The 16,709-nt window shown below is 48.6% G+C and overlaps 1 long non-coding RNA gene across 1 annotated transcript; it reads right to left on the reverse strand.

The window, feature by feature from the left end:
- Positions 1-4,964: 4,964 nt before the first annotated feature.
- On the reverse strand, positions 4,965-9,581 carry LOC136009238 (uncharacterized). Its single transcript, XR_010610417.1, has 2 exons — positions 7,326-9,581; positions 4,965-5,220 (listed from the first exon to the last, which is right to left on the reverse strand). It is a non-coding gene; the product is annotated as an uncharacterized LOC136009238 (long non-coding RNA).
- Between the last annotated feature and the right edge of the window lie 7,128 nt (positions 9,582-16,709).

Below are 16,709 nucleotides of genomic sequence, written 5' to 3' on the forward strand. Positions count from 1 at the left end.
CGCCGGCTGGCGGCCAGCGGGAGGCGGGCACCGGCGGGCACCGACGGGCCCCGGACGCCGCGCCACCCTCCTCTCCGTGGGGACACGGAGGCCGCCCGGCCCCCGGCCCGCCCAGCGCCGGCTCGGCCGCAGCCTGCGGGGTCCCCGCTGCCCGCGGGAGCCGGGTGCCCTCCTGCGGGGGAGCGGGTGGCGCGCCGGGGTCGCGAAGAGAAGGAGGGGATGGAGGGGAGACGGGGGAGAGAGGGACGCAGGCAGGGAGGGAAGGAGGGGGAAAAAAAAGGAAAAGCGAGGCAGCCTCGCATGCTGAAATCATTATGTAAAAAATCGCAGGCTTCCCCCGCTGTGGAAATTTGGAAAAGAGCATCAACTGGCAGGCGAGAGAAAGGAAAATCCCATTCTGCTAAATTACTAACAGACCCGGTGGACTCGGTTTCAGTCGCTCCAGATTTATTATTATTGTTTTATTTATTATTATTCTGTAAATATCTCAGCAACCCACTTGTATCTCATCACTTCGTAGCGGGGAAAGGAGAGGTTTCCAACCCACAGCGGCTCCTCCTCCCGCCTCCCACCTCCGGGATGCCCCGTCCCGGCCCCCGCCGCGGCAGTGACACCCCGGCACGGGCCGGAACCGCCCGGGTGAGGGATGCTGGAGGGGCCCCGCTGCTTCCAGCCCCGTTGCCCGTTCTCTGCGCTCACCGTTCGCCGTCCCTCTGCCCCCACAGCTGGCAGGAGGGGACCGTGCTTTCCTGTTGGAATTGGACGGCAGCGTGCGGAGCGCTGGAGTGGTTTTATGCGTATCTGGTGTGTGTGAAGAAAAAAAATAATAAAATCATAAATCTACTGCCTGACACCCATATGTGGTTGAAAATAAACCCAATATAAACGAAATACTGTCTGCTCCTGGGGAACAGGAGGCCGCGGCTGAGTCTTCGGGGCCAGATCCTCCACTAAATCATGGTGGAAGGCAGTTCCCACCAAAGAGTGCACTTAGCCAGGAGCTCAGCCATCCCCCCGACATCACCGGACCCTGCTGTCCCCTCAGGTGGGGAAAGAACCAAAACCAAAAGGGGATGCTTTTACTTCAAGGAAAACAGAGTGGGAAAGGAGAGGGGAAACCCCTCAACCCACCGCGCTATCGTCCCAGATCCTGGGAGTCCCCCCTAAGGCACCAGGTCAAGGTGAGCCTGGACGTGGCAAACGCGGAGCGAGATGGGGCCCGGGCCCCGCCGCACCGGGGCGCCGCCAGGGGGCGCCGCTGAGCGGGGCGGGCGCAGGGCGGCACGGCAGCGCCTCCCCCCGACGGAGCGGCCCGTGCGCGGCGCTGGGCGCTACCGGCTGGGCGGGGGCTGCGCGGGGCCGTTTCCCACTGCCCCGGGGGGGGGCCGAGGAGATCCCGGCGCCTTCCCGGGGGGCCGGAGCGGGGGTGAGGCGCGGTGCGGGCGGGAGCCGCGCTCCCCCCGGCGGGACTCTCCTTTCCTGCCCGCCCCCCCGCTCAAATGACGGAATCCCCCGTCTGTTTCCTCCTGTTTAATGCCGTTGCCCGGACCACCGTGGCGCCGCTCCAAGGCCCCGCCAGCCGGCGCAGGCAGACGGCGGCGGCGCAGCGCGGGGCTTGCGGCCGCCCCTCGCCCCCAGCCCCCGTCCGGGTCCCGGCCCCGCCGCTCCCCCGGCCCCATAGTCCCGGTCTGCCGCCCCGGGGCCGTCCGCCGCCGCCCCGCCTCCGCCCGCTGTTACTCTTCCCATTCCCTTGCGCCTCCCTCCCGCCTCCCCAAGTTTGTTTACAGCTGCTACTAGGAGAGACTGTTACACGGAGCTTATTTTGGGAGCTGGTGATGACTAACGAAGTTAAAAGGAGCTTAGTACAGAAAACAACCTTATTTTTAGACGGCTGTTGTTTCGGTGGATCATTGTAGCGAGTGCACCCTGGCCGGTTTTAAAAGCCACTTCCCAGATGCCAAGTCCTTTCTTCTGCGCTGCCGAAGAGGTGAGCACGCCTGGCCGGCCCCTGCATCGTTTGCTTTGCTTCCCTGCGTCTACTGGCTAAACCCTACCCGGAATTGCTGGGGCTACAATTCGCCTTAATTAATTTAGCCTTAATGAATTAATAAAGTTCTGACACACAAATCTACAACTCCTTCCACAGAAAAGGAGAAAGAAATAAAAATGTTACGGAGTATTTGGAGCAATTTACAGTGATCTCCAGCACTGGCTCAGCAGGCACTTGAAATTGGATCCCCCTTGCCTTTTGGGACAGCTAGCTCTTCTGCAGGACTTCTTCTCCCAGGTGGAAGGGGAAGGAGGAAGGGCTCTGCGTTCTGCTTCATCTCTGGCAGTCCCCCTGTGCTACAGAGCGACTACAGTCCATGTGCAGGGAGAGTTTGGCCATACACAGTGGTGGGGAGATGTGGCTGCTCCCACTGCCTCTCTCCCCATCATCTCTCTTCTTCCCACATGGGAATCACTGCATGGCAGCTCAGGCTCTAAGACCAGGCTCAGTGGTCCCTGAGTCTGAGGCTGGCGTCTTGCTGACCAGCCGTGATCCCTTGTGGGTAAATCACAGCAGAGCTTAGCGGGACTTCAGCAGGTTCTGCTCCCCTGGAAGCAGTGAGCGGATGTGTACCCCAGCAAGAAACCCTCCCCTTGTCACCAGTGCTGTGCTGGGCCATGCCTCACCCCGCCTTCACTGCTATGCAGCCAGACTTCTCCTGCAGCTTTCCACACGAGTGCTTCTGCTGGCCCCTCTTTTATCATGGTCCATCTCAGTTGCAGAGAGCTGCATGGGCTTCCTGGGCAGCTCTTCTCTGTCCACACATCCCACAGCAAGGAGGAGGGGGTGAGCTGGCTAATAGCACCGGTGCTAATAGCAGAGGCAGTTGTGCTTGAAAGCAAAGTACTTGCTGCGTTTAGCTAGTAATTAGGTAAATTGCCAGGGAGAGTTCAACTGCCCTGCTCTACCTTTCCACCTTGGCTGGGACTGAGCAGACAATGGCTTGCGTGGCCCAGGTCAGGCTGAGAAACTCGTCCGGTGGTGGCACAGCTCTCCCTCATGGGGAGCGTCCGGGCTGGGGTGAGGGTTTGGGAACAAGGGGATATAGCGCAGCCACAGAGCAGGCCACAGAGCCTCTGTCGTGGGGCACAGCCCAAGGTTCCCACTGAGGTTCCGCTGCCCTGATAGCGATCAGTTTGTACTGTAGCAATCGCAAGCAGAGAAAAATCTGTGCATCGTAGAGGCACGTGGGGCAGGAGTAGGAAAGGAGCCTTCCTTCCCTCTGTCTCTCTTCCCACCCATCAGTGGGGTGGGTGGAAAGTGCTGCCACAGCCCTGTGGTACTTCCCACCTGCACCCCTCCAGCACTGGAGCTGCCTGCACTCCCTGGAGCCTGTGCTGGCTTTCCCTGCGCAGCTTGGCGTCTGACATGTGCTTCCTCCAAACCCCACACACCGCTCCTTTGCCGTGGGAAGGAGCTAAATGCACAGGCTCGAACGGGCACTTCTGGGTCACTTTTTACCTCTTGTGTTCATCTTTGCAGGCAAAGCTATAAATTTACCCTCTGTAGTCAGCTCTTGCATGTAAAGGTAGTGCCATCCTTGGAGAAAAAGGGGGAAAAAGGAAAACACTCCCAAGACTGTGGAGTATTTACACAGGATGTTTCAATCACCGAAGAGTCTGATTCATGCTCACTAGATTAATTTCACATTATAGTAAGCCATGCGAGTGTGCGTATTCCCTCCTGCAGTTTGCTTTTCTCTCATTCTCGTTGGGCCTCAGCAGACTGGGAGGGATGGTTTGCATGGAGCTTCGTACACAGTAGCTACAGTATTTCGCAGGGAACCTCTAACTCAACCAAATGCCCCTGTTGTCACCTCGCCAGAAAATACAGGTTAGTAGCATGGCACAGCAGACAGGCAGGGCTGCTGTTCCTGACTTCCACCCTGACTGGCTTGCAAGACTTCGGGTAAGTTGTTTCTCTGTGCAGTGTCCTGTAAAGTGAAGATCTTTCAGCTTCATCTGCACTGAAGTGTTTTGAAAGCAGGACGGGGCGGGGGTGGGCCTCTCCCCACTGTTTACCAAAACCATGTATCTTCTTACAGGAAATGCAGAGAATCCCATCCCATAACCCAAGGTACAGATGGATCAGAAAAAAGCCACCCGTGCTCTGCAAAGAAATTTTGCTCTGTTTTGGGCTTCTTGCCCGTATATATACTTACAGCCTTTTATATCTAGCGTATATAATAATGGCCATCTCCTTAGGGTCTGCGTGCCCATCCTTTGGGTCTTGGCAGCTTCAAAAGCATCAGCATCTGTTCGGAATTTCATTCACTGTAACAAAAGATTTATAAGTCTCAAGCCTCCCTAACCAAGTCCCTAATTAAAGTCTTTCTAATCCCCTGCTTTGAAAACTGTAACAAGATTTGCTGGAAAGTGAGAGAACACATGGCCAGTGTTTGCAGCCGGTACAGCGCCGTTCTGCAAACACATCCATGAAACTTTCAATCAAGACACAGAGCACACCTGAGCGGTGGCCAGCTGCTGCCCAGAGCCCCCCCAAAGTTATAAGCTGATGCAGAGGCAGGGGCTGTGCTCAGCCTCCCATCCCCCAGACACAGCCCCTTTCACAGCCTGCCAGAAATCATTTCACCGCTTTTAAGGTGCATTGCACTTAGCAGGACAAATGCCAGAGGAGGAATTTTGTGTGCTTGAATAATGTTGTAATTTACCTTATAACCGGTCTCATTACAACGCTGAGTGCTCTGTTGATTTACCTGGCTTTTGATTTAGTGGACTCTTTTTAAACGACTATTTAGGAACGCAGCCAGGGACTGCAGGCAAAGGACCTTAAACCTTCTCGGAGCTACAGTCACCCGCTCAGACACCGACTTTTTAAAATCAAGACAGACAGCAGACAGCCACATCAGACCCATATACAGAACGCAGCGACTGAATTAAAGCGAGACGTTAGCTCAGAGCAATAATTTAATAATGATACACGCTGCGTCGGTGCCGCTCTGTTTCCTTTTGGGTTTGCCCCTTCTACAAACCTGAATCGTGGGCAGGTTTGTGCGCTGTGCTCTGAGTGGACCCCTTGCTGCTGGCTGGGGCCAGCGTGCAGATGCATCTCCTCTCAAAGGCTGGTCCAGGCTGAGGTAGGTCCCAGCTGAATCCCGGCTCTGTTGTGTGATCCTGGGGTCCCGCTACAGTGATTCTGGTGCTCTCTTCCTACGAGAAAACAACCATCAAAAGCCAAAGTCCTGATACACTGCATTTCTTCCTGGGCACTACCAATGAAATGGCCATAAACTAAAACGTGAGAAGTTTCACCTCAACATGAGGAGGAACTTGAGTACAATGAGGGTGGCAGAGCCCTGGAACAGGCTGCCCAGGGAGGTTGTGGGATCTCCCTGTCTGGAGATTCAAAATCCACCTGGATGTGTTCCTGTGTAACCTGCTTTAGGTGGCCTTGGAGGGGTTGGAGTGGATGATCTCCAGAGGTCCTTTCCAGCCCTAATATTCTGTGTGGCTCTGTGAAATGTGCAATACAGTGCGTGGTTAAAAACCATGAGCATGTATAATGCTGTTTGTGAAACAGTACTAAAGAACTGGCAAATTTTTATACTTGTGCAGTGTAGACAGACTTGCAAAGGAGCAGTGACAAAGTTTTCTACCAGACAATGTATTTTAGCTCCAGAAATATTTCACATGTCTCAGACTTCTCCAGTTGCTGTATAGAGGGTGGTAACAAGTCTTTTTGCCTCACTCAAAAGCACTTAATGAAGGAAAGGCTGGTTGGGTACACAGGGGCTTAAGCTGGCAGCAGAACAGACCCTTCTCCGGGGAAGGGAAACACCAGATTTACAATGTCTGCAGGAGACTGGGACTCATGTAGGTATCGGTTCCTGCGCACTGCAGGGATGGCGGCTTTCACCTCATCCATCCTCTGAGGCGTGGGGTCGCACCTTTGTTTTTGGGCAGAGCGAAGCAGTTTTTTCCAGATGTCTGTATTTCATCTGTAGGAGCAGGGTTCCTGCAGAAGGCTTTGTGGAAGTGGTGACCCACGAGTACGGATGTGAGGCCTGGGTTGAGCCTGTGATGGTCAGGAGTTAGGAAGGGCTGTGTGTGGATCTTCCACTGCAAAAGGGGTTCCTTTCCCTCTTGACATAACTCATAAACTCATAAGCCTATGAACTCTACATCCCCTGTAAAGTCTGCTTTTCGTGACAGGCCCCTGTAACTCATCTGGGTCTCTCTTCTCTGCTGGTAGTTGGTCCCCGAGTACATCTCCCTCTGCAACCAGAGGAGACCTAGACCAATCTGACTTACACCAGAGGTGGCACGTGTGGTTGAGTTGTGGTCACACCAAGGGCCGTGGGGGACCAAATACGTCCTTTGTGTCTCCACCAAGATGTGTGCTACAGTGGCACCTCCTCTTAACGTGGTGCCAGGAACACTCTGGTTGCCACATGAAACAAGCAACCCAGTGTGAAGGTCCTGGACTCTCTGGCTGCAGCTTGAGCCCTGTTTTCCAAAATCTCAGCTGCACTATTATTTCCTTGGCTGCTGCTATCCCTACCGCTCCTCAGCACCAGCTTGAGTCTTCTTCATTAGTTTCCTCCTGCTCCAAGTCATTAAACTTGAATTTAAATGTGCTATTGGTTCTCCCTAAACGAATAACCTTCCATTGTGTAATACTGAATTCCTGTGTATTAGCCTGTTCCCCCAGTGTCTCCAAATCCTCCTGCAGTCTGGTGCATTCCTGAAATTTATCAGCAGTCTCCCCTCCTATCATGATGTCATCCGCATCTGGACGCCCCGCATATCGCACCAACCTCGGGCTCCTTTGTACAACACTCTTAAACAGAACAAGTCCCGGCACCGAGCCCCAGGAGATCTGGCCTGTTGGTTCTCTTTGTGTGTACGGTCCTATTTATTGCACTTCTCTAACCCAAGTTTATCCTCCTAATATCGACACTCCAATACTTGTATACTTTTCACTGACCTCATTTTCTGATGCAGTCAGTAACCTTGTTAAACTCCAGCAAATGCAAAATCACTGCTTTAAACTTTCTGGGCTCACCCTCACAAACTTTATGAATAGGATTTGGACTACTCTAGCAGCAGTTTTGATTATGACCCCTTGTGCCAGGAGCTTGCAAACACCAGTCCCTGCTCCCCCTTGTGCCAGATGCTTGCAAACACCAGTCCCTGCTCCCCCTTTCCCCAGTACTTCCAGGGTGATAGAACAACTCAAGGGATGAGACATATTGAGGGAGAAAGGAGATATTTTCCAGGTGATGAAATGAGGTGCCAAGGTTTTATTCACTCACTTGTGGCTATGCAGTATTGAGGGGCATCCTTTACATTTCATGTAAAGTAGGTAATGTTAACTACAATCCAATGGTGTAAAGCAAGATTCTCTCCTCCCCTCTAATTTTCACAAAACATTGAACTTCCCAGTCTTTCCAAAGACAGTGGCTGTGGACAGGGATGAAACTTGAAGCTTTTCATCTGAAAAGATGAAATGATAAGAGACAGTTGGAACTGAAGGCTTACGATGGATATACTGAACACAGATATGTCCAGCTGCCTGCAGCATACTACTTTGGTAGCAATGACATGCTTCAGATACAGTATTCAGCAGTACCTAGGTCGTAGCTGAGCTGCACCAGCTGCTGAGTTGGAGGCACCTCAGTGGTGGGCTGGCTTTGATCCCAACTCCTGGGCCAACTTTGTGCAACCCTGCCTGCTCTGGCTGTCCAGGGGTGCCACGGATCTCGGCTAAATCCTGTTTTCCACAGCAGTTCCTCATGGGTGAGGGGTTTCTGAGAAGCCCTTTGGTCGGCTTGGCAGAGCCAGAAGCTTCCCTTTACCAGAAGGCTGGCAAGAGACTGGGCTTTTAACATATACCTTTCCCTCTTCACAGCTTGAATTGTATCTCCCTCATTCTTTTCACACACTGTTTCATGCACAGTGGGTGATTTCTTTATAGGGATGATTGGGCTGAGGGGACCAGCATCCCGAAATGGATTGCCAGATTCCTATAGTTAGGTCAAGGATGGAAGTGTTTAGCTCTTCATGTAACAAAATGATGTATGAACCCAGTGCCTTTGTTCCATTACCTAATGGTAGCATTCCTGTTTTGTGACATCCCTGCATGCTGAAATGGCTATCTTGAAGAACAAATGCTGAAAATTCAAATCTTCTTGAGTCAAGCTTCCTCATTAGCAGCCTGCCTGGCTAGACTCTACCTTATTATTTTTTGCTGGTGTGTAGCTGTAAAGAGAAAACCAAGGAGAAAAATAGGCAATTAAAATGCATTAAATTGATTTCCAAATGAGTATGCAGAACCAGAAAGTCTCGGGAAGAACCCCATCTCTTCTTTTGCATCTGTTGCTGTATGTGAGAGTGCATATTCACTAGCAACTAGAACAAGACACATTTGCAAACATGAATAAGGTCAAACTTCTATCTAGTCAAGCCTCTGACAACCAAACGCGTTCAGTCGTTGCAGTTGCTTGGCACACACGGCAGAGCAGGATTTTTCAAAGGCCATGCAAAAATTTGTCGGGATGAACGCCTCAGCCCCAGCAAACACAAGACACTGCTCTGCAAAGCCAGAGGAGCGTTTTCCTCCGTGTTCAGAAAAATGCCAGAAAGGACCTCACGATTCCTCTGCTACAAACTGTGTTCCAACACAACAGTGAAACTACGATCGCTATGAAACCACACAACTTCCTCACACCAGGCACTGGGTCTCCTCTGTAGCTCAGGCCTCATCAACAGACTATTCCATCTCAGTCTAATGCAGATATAGCAAATGCAAGCCTGGAACAGTTAAAGAAAACTATGAGGATGATAGAAATTAATCCCTTCCTCTTTCTTCCCTTTCCTCCAGGACTTTCCTCTCCCTTCCTCCCAAGAGCGCAATTAAATCTATTTTCAGGTTGCCTTTTAAGCACATTAAGTAAATGACAAAATTAAAGGAGCCTCTCAGCGGTGGTGTGTGAGAAGGAGGCTCCCCACAGATGTGTGTGTGGTACAAGGGAAAACAAAATACATAGACAGATACGTGCAGACAGTAATGCCTTTAAGCTAAGAGGTAGGGCCATAGCAGAGCAACCTACCTGACCTACTGATGCAGGCTGGATCTATCCACCAAGCTTATTCTGGTGAATGCAGGTGTGAAAAGACAGACCAAAGACAAGAGGTGAACACTGGTTCACAGGACACTTTGGGACTTCTGCTGAAGAATCCACTGCTAGAGGTGAGTCTTTGAGATTAAAGCCACTTGCATTTTCTGCTGAAGGGCTGCTGTCTGCTTGCTGCCCAGCACTGATACATTGAGCAGCCTGCAAGAGCTGCGCCACAATTGAATACTTTCTTGGTATTTCTCAAGCTACGAGTCAAAAGCTGTCAAGTCTGGAAGTCTGGGATTTGGCTCCAAGTTTTGCTGGCTGCACTCCAGTAAGTAGATGTAGACTGATCTTACAGAAGTAGCCAGCAGCCTCTGGCAGGACAAAGAAAGGCCATTCCCACCTACATATACAGGCTCTGCTTCCATCCCTGGAAAGCTCTCTGACTTGTTGGTGGGCTGCAGAGGTCCAGTGCTGCATGGGGCTCTGGAGCACCTCGTCTGGAGGCTCCTGTCTCCCATCACTGTTCTCTGAATGCCAACAGGTATAGAGTGACCCAAGGGACTAGACAGAAAGATGCCCCAGCAATTATGTACGTGTGGGCACGTACACATGTACTCATATCCCCTACATTTGGAGTTCATGGCTGGCTAGACTTGGTGATCTCAGGGTAAAAATTTGTCATGTGGTTCAGGGTGACTGCTGCCTGGGTACAAAGCTAGTAAAAGGCACCTCTTATATCCTGGGATTGGCTTGTATGAACAGCCAAGTTAGGGTTTAAGGCAGATATCAGTGGTAAATCAGAGGAGGCTAAAGGCAGGGTAGTAAGAGATCAGTTTGGGTTAAGCACGGAGAAGCTGAAGCATGAGATCTTGGTTCAGGGATGAGGAGGGTCTTTCCTTTGGTGCGAAGTTCTGGAGTGGGTAGGAGCAGGCACGGGAAGGGTTGCCGGGATGTTGGTTTACAGACCCAAGCACAACGCTGGGTCTGGCACAGCAGTCCTGGGGACTTCAGTGATTCAGAAGTGGTGAGGAGGGAACATCTTGCTGAGAAGAAACATCCTGCCCTGCCAGGAGCATGGGAACACACTGCTTATGATGATCAGCACTACTGGCCGGGGAATATGTCGGAAGGTGGTGAATGAGGGCCTTGGCATGGAGTCTGACCTTACCCAGCTGTAAGTGCTACCTGGGGTAGTTTTCTCTGAAGGGCTTTTTCTCCTCCCTTCACACAATAAAAAGTTCAACAGAAACCACAAACTTGCTTCAGAGAGCAAAGGCTAAGAACAGCTTTAGTTTGAAGGCAGCCTAGGTGGGCTGCTGTCAGAAACCCCTCCACCTTTCAACACCTGCACTGACAAATGAGCCTGTCAAGTGGAGACTGTATTCCCAGTGGCAGATGTTGGGACAATGGTGTTCAACAATTACTTCACTGGAAATAAATCCTTTCTATGACAGTGATTTCTGGCTCATCTGGAAGATTTAAGACTACGCCATTAAAGAAACTTTTATTTCCCCGTACTACTGAAACACAGGCTTAGAGAACGGGCACTGCATATCTTGAAAAGGGTTTTTTTTTGGTTGTTATTATGACAGTAGATGCAGGGTTTTATTTATTTGTTAGCTTCCACTGCCCCCTTCAGGCTTGTGTAAAAATGCCAGCTTCCACAAGAAACTTCCTGCAGTTCCCTTAGAAATGAAATAGTAAGACAAACCTCCCATATATATTGATGTTGACTCTGATCTGCATAAACGCATCAGCTACTCAAACAGAACCCAAGACTTTTGGAAAGCAGACGCTGAATTAGAAGGGAAAGGATGCAGGGCTGCTTCTGGCTGGGTGGCATGTGAAACCATGCTGGCATGGAGAGCTATACAGTTGTTTTCTCTCTGTGCCTTTGACTCCCCAGCACTAGTTTATAGCTATTTCATCCATAATGCTGTGCTAAGAAACTCCAGTTCTATCGATTAAGTACCACGATAATCACCTCTGACAGTGTGACTGTGCTTTCCATTGACAGGATTAACAGCAAGCATTCAAGCAGTTCACAGGCTGGAAGTTAGGCAAAGCAAAGAACAGATAGCCAGGCTCTCTCAAGGGGACTCACGGGGCAATGTAAGAGGGCAGAGCAGGAAGTGGGATGCATTCAAAACCAGTAGCAAGGGAGAGTACCTTTGAGCAGGACAGAAGCCCCTGGAGATGTATTTCTTACACTTAGAAGTGCACATATTTGCATAAGATTGCAGTAGTCAGGAGGATGAGGAAAAAACTGAGTGACAGGTATGTAATCACACCGAAGTTAACCAACTAACTTCTAGAGTGACCACTCCTGAATATAGCAAAAAAAAAAAAAAAAAAAATCATGCTGTGTTTTAATGAAAAAGAATTAAAACACATGAAAATTCAAAAGAATTAACTCAAAAGAATTAATGGAAGCAATGCCTAGGGTGAAGTGCCACTCAAACAAAAATGGGATGGTCAAGGTTAAAAGTGAAGTCCTTCCTTCATGCTTTGTTCAAACGACACCATCAAGCCCCCATATAGCCAAGACTTTAAGGTAGCAGGTTTACCACCTTAAGCAAGTTCTGCCTCCTTGTAAGAAAAAGGTACCATTTCTTTCCTCACAAGTCACTCAGGCGAGGTCTTACGCCTTTCCTCCTTACACACTGGCTCTAGCCCCATCTTGCTATTCTTGCCATCGTTCCTCACTTCCATCCACTCTCAGTGATGGCAAAACCTTCCCCCTTGCCAATCTCTTAATTAACGGGTAAGGGGGCTCCTTCCCTCTCTCCAAATAACCCGTATCATCTTCTCCAGCACCCTGCGTAGGGCCCATAATGTGATAGCAATAATGATTATCTATTCATTGCTTCTGTACTCTTCTTTTTATTCCCTTCTGACTGATCATTTTAGTCACCTAGCTTGAGATCTATCAAGAGACTGAAGGCTTGTACAGCGAGTACCTAGTATTTTTTGGAAACCAGGCTCTTACTCACAAAGCAAACATCTTCAAAATAGCAGCATTTACAATCACCAGCCACTTCAGGTGGAGAGCTCCTCCAACTGGGAATAGACATTGTTTGATGGGCAAAACCATGGAAGTTATTAGTCTTCGCCCGCCTCATTCATGTCTCTTAAGTTCTTAGAACCTGCCTTGAGTTTTGATACTTCTTGAAATTTGCATAACACGAAGCTGATTAACTCTGCTGCATCCCGGGCTTGCAAGCAATTCCCATTTTTTGTTTCTCTTAGGAAGAGATAGAAGTTCCCACATTTTTTATGCCTTGGAAAAGTATCAAACCAGAAAAAGACGGATGCAAAGTAGAAGAGCTGGGAGATGTCTGTAACTCAAACAGGACTGGCAGGCAACAAGAAAGACTGTGGCGAGGCCTTTGTTTTTCATGTTTTTGTTGAGTTGCTGGAGGACTCTTTATCCAGTGTGGTCCCTCTGGAATTTCTCCCTTAGCTGAACTGGCAGCTTATGTGCTGAATTCAGCTTGCCCAAAAGCAGCTCATCCACGAGTAGCTGCTTGGTCACCCTCTTCACATGATCACTAGATGAGTCTCTCTCATGGAATTTGTGTCCCATCTTTAAAAATAAATACAACACAAATAAATGAAGTCTTGACGATAGTCACCATCCCTGACCCACAGGCAGACGTGACTGTGCCTGAGTCAACAGCCACAGGCTCAGCAGGCTGCAATTTCAGAGAGGCCCCAGACACCCAGGTTACGCAGAAGGGGAGAACACAAGCAGGAATGGTAGGAAGTTGCTGAGGAATGGCTAGGGCAGTGAAATAATCTACACGATGGCTTGCAGGATGATCAGCTTCCAGAGCAGACCTCCTGATGTCCCCGGGGTGGCCCAAAAGGCTGGCTGTAAGTGCAGGGTCTGGCTTCAACCTGTGCCAAACCAGCATGTTGTATTTAGGGGATGTACCTCCATGCCGAGCACTGGGTAGCACAGGACCAGGCATTCATACCCCACAGACTTGGCTAAGGGCTCCTTCAAGGTAACTGTAAGCAGCCTTCTGATTTATCCCTGATGGAGTGGGAGTCACTAGCTCCCTCTGCTAACCATGGCAGGCAGAAAAGGAGCTGGGTACAAGGTAAAAGAAGAAGAGCAGGAATTCAGTACCTTCGCAGGCAGAAAAGGAGCTGGGTACAAGGTAAAAGAAGAAGAGCAGGAATTCAGTACCTTCTAACAGCACACCCTTTCCTGTCACACTGGTGAACCTCAGGTGGAAAACACAGAGAGCTGCACTGACATGGCAGCGTGGCACTGCTTGGATGTTCCATCACACTGGGCAATGCAGTGTGTGTGGAGGCAGAAGGCGAGGGTTGAAGATGTTTTTGCTGGGCACAATTCAGTTTCCCCACATGCTTTCATTTCTCCCCCAGCCTTCTGCCTCTGAAGGCATTTCCTGTGGTTGACCAGAACACATGAAATTCTGCAGCTTCGGACATCTCCACTCTTGTGCCCTGGGGTAGCTGCCTGGAGGTCAAGCTTTGCTTTAAGCAGCCTTTCACTGATTCTCCAGCAGTGAACTCCATCACTCACCATGCTGGTATGTCTGAACTGGCAGAGTGAGTTACCTGCATGTCAACAAGAGAAACTCCTGTGCTGCTGAGTACCAGATCAGTGGCTCCAGCTGGCTCTGCATTACAGCTGAGCTATAACCTCGTTCTCCTGCCTCACCTGCCATTTCCTAGTAATTGCTTTTGGACAAATGGTAAGCCAGTAGTGCAGTTATGTGACTAGCAGCCTGCCTTTCTCCCCACTCCCCCCAAAGAAATCTGCTTCAGGTTACGCAGAGACAGCTTATTTTTTTCTCTGCCCTGCTTCCCTTCCAGCACTACAAACCAGTTTACACAGAGGCTGATTGCTTCAACAACTGGAGAAGTGCTCTGGCTATGGACTACTTACTTACCACTTACTTGTGTCTCTTGACATTCAAGTGGGCAAAGCATGGAGGCACTTTCGTATGGTTCCTGTCTTCAGGATAACACAACGCGTGTGCAATGTGACAACAGACAAATGTGCAGAGATCCTCTTGATGTCAGCAGAGCCCATGCTGGTCATTCCTGGTCAGGAAAAATCTCATCTAATGTGAGCAGGGCCACACTAGATAGCAGAGCTAGGTAGAAAGGCAAGGCATTTTGACTGTCTGAAATAATTTTTTTCAGGCCTGTGTTTCCTGAGAGGGGTTGTTAAAGCCGTGATTTCCCTCATTAGTTCCAGGCATCCAGGTGTGGGCTGTCTTAAAAGGCTTATTTTCTTCCTTTTTTTTTTTCCCCCCTAACAAGATTGCCATGTGGTTTTTTTTTTTTGCTCTGAAGTCTGCACAGGTTAAGGGCATCACAAAGTTACTGTGAGCAGCAGATTTCTCCCTCCCCTTTCCTTTCTAAGCCTATACAATATACATAAGCTTAAAACACTTCAAGATACTTCTTAAGTTTTGGCACCCTTTGCTGTAACATCCAATTCCTAACAACTGCACAGATGCCTTCATATGTTGCTTTCAGCTCTCAACCCTCCATCTATTCTAATAACAAGCAGAACGTAAGAGGACCTACCAGAATTACAACTACCCACACACAGGTAGGAAGGCAATGTGAGAAGGCCTCCAACTAGGATATTTTTTTAAAAAATCAGGTTATTTTTTCAATAACTTGAAATATTTTACATTTTCTCACACGAAAAAGTTTATGCAAAAATTGAAAGGACCTATAAGCAAGGCAAAATTACTACAGCCACAGGGTAGAAGTCTCAGTGTCATTAAATCTTGTTTCCCTTCAGCTCCTTCTTAGAATTTGATGGAACTGTGTATGTTTGGTGAGTTTTGGCTTTTTGTTGGTTTGTTTGGGTATTTTTTTTTACCCACTTTTGTTCTTTCCCCTTTTCAATCAGAGATTATCTACAATTGCTTTAGTTGCATTTGGATGGGGAGAAATATGTACTAGACTGAGTCTGTGTCATCCATCTTGCTCATGAGATGGAAAAATTACCTCCTACAGCTAGGATAAACTCCATTCAGCTGGGATCAAGATAAGCAACAAACATATTCAAAGCACTGTCATGGAAGAGCCAGTATCCTGACAAAGGCAGGAGGTACTCTGGGAATGAGAAGCTGTGTTCATGCAGATGAATTTGGAATTCAATGGCAAGAGAAGGCTGAAACACGCAGAAACACAACAGCTCATCTTCCTCTACTGAACACACACAGCATAGAGGTCTTCCCCAAGGGAGCATCTTGACTGATAATTCCCAGATCTCTCCTTCAAATAGGCAATGGATGATTGCAATAAATACAAAACATATGTACATGTACTTACCCCTTGCAGGTCTGCTCATCCATTAACATCCCCCAGCCTTCCAGCCCAAATGGCCAGGAATTCATTTTCAACAGACTTTTGAAGTAGTTATCTATAATTTGCTTCCACACAACGTGTGTTTACTTTGCAAAATCAAAGTCATGCTTAGAACTCAGAGCAAAACACAGAGGGCCCATGGAAAAAACTAGATGTGTACATTATAGAGAAACAATGGAAAGCAGTCCTACAAGTAAGAATTACAATGGTCTATTTTGTGTACTGCTTGCTTAAAGCTACATGAACATTATAACCAAAGCTCTTTTCATTCTTACTACTTTTGGCAAGAAAAGAAGAATTAGTTTACTGCTGTAAGAATAAAAGCAGGGTCATAAATACTTATCATGCATTGTAGTTACAGAAAACAGTATCTCCTCTTCTTAGAGCAGATGACAAATTTTCTTACAGCTCAGTACTGCAAAAAGACTAAGTATTCCTCAAACCCGCTTTTTTTTTCTGAGCAATTTAGAGGTTTTCCATTGCCAATTACAATCTCAAGTTGAAAGCATGCTGGAGGACAAGAGGAGACAACGATCAGGAGAAATCTTAGCTACAGTTTGGCTAAAACCTGGTTAGGAATCCGAGAATGAAGTGGAATTGTCAACTCAGCTGTGGAGCGCTCTCTCATTCTGTTCAAGACATCCAGTTTTCACAACTTCTGCTGTGAAACATTTTGATCAAAACTATGGCTTTGGTCGATGGAGTAGCAAATAGGGTCTTTCAGTGCAATTCCCTGTTTGAGAAGGATTTTGTTGGCAATTGGCTGAGCAAATTCCCACTCACAATAACAGCTGTGAACCCTGCTGAGGGCATCTGTTGGGTAGTTAATACTTGTTGGGAAGTAGCGCACTTTAAGTGTTTTTTGTTTACAAAAGGAATTCCTACGCTTTTTAACACAGTGTTAAAGATATTGCACCTCCTGTTTATTTATATATAATGTTCGATCTGTGTTGTCTTTGTTCACTCATACTGATTTTCCTCCCTACAGGGGGCTAACATATTGAAGGGCTTTTTTGATTGCCTTCAAGTTTCAGCTGAGTTATAATAATAACAGCCTAGAAAGAGAAAGGTTATTAAATTAAGCATTATAAGAGACTGCTGGCCCAATTCTTTCCCCTCTAGCCACTGAAAATAAGGAGAAACTCCATGGAAGCTGAAATCCAAATGGATATCAAGAGTAAGCAGGCTCCAGAAGTTTTTGCAGAA

Source organism: Lathamus discolor, chromosome 2, assembly GCF_037157495.1.
Source record: "Lathamus discolor isolate bLatDis1 chromosome 2, bLatDis1.hap1, whole genome shotgun sequence".
Taxonomy (NCBI): Eukaryota; Metazoa; Chordata; class Aves; order Psittaciformes; family Psittacidae; genus Lathamus; species Lathamus discolor.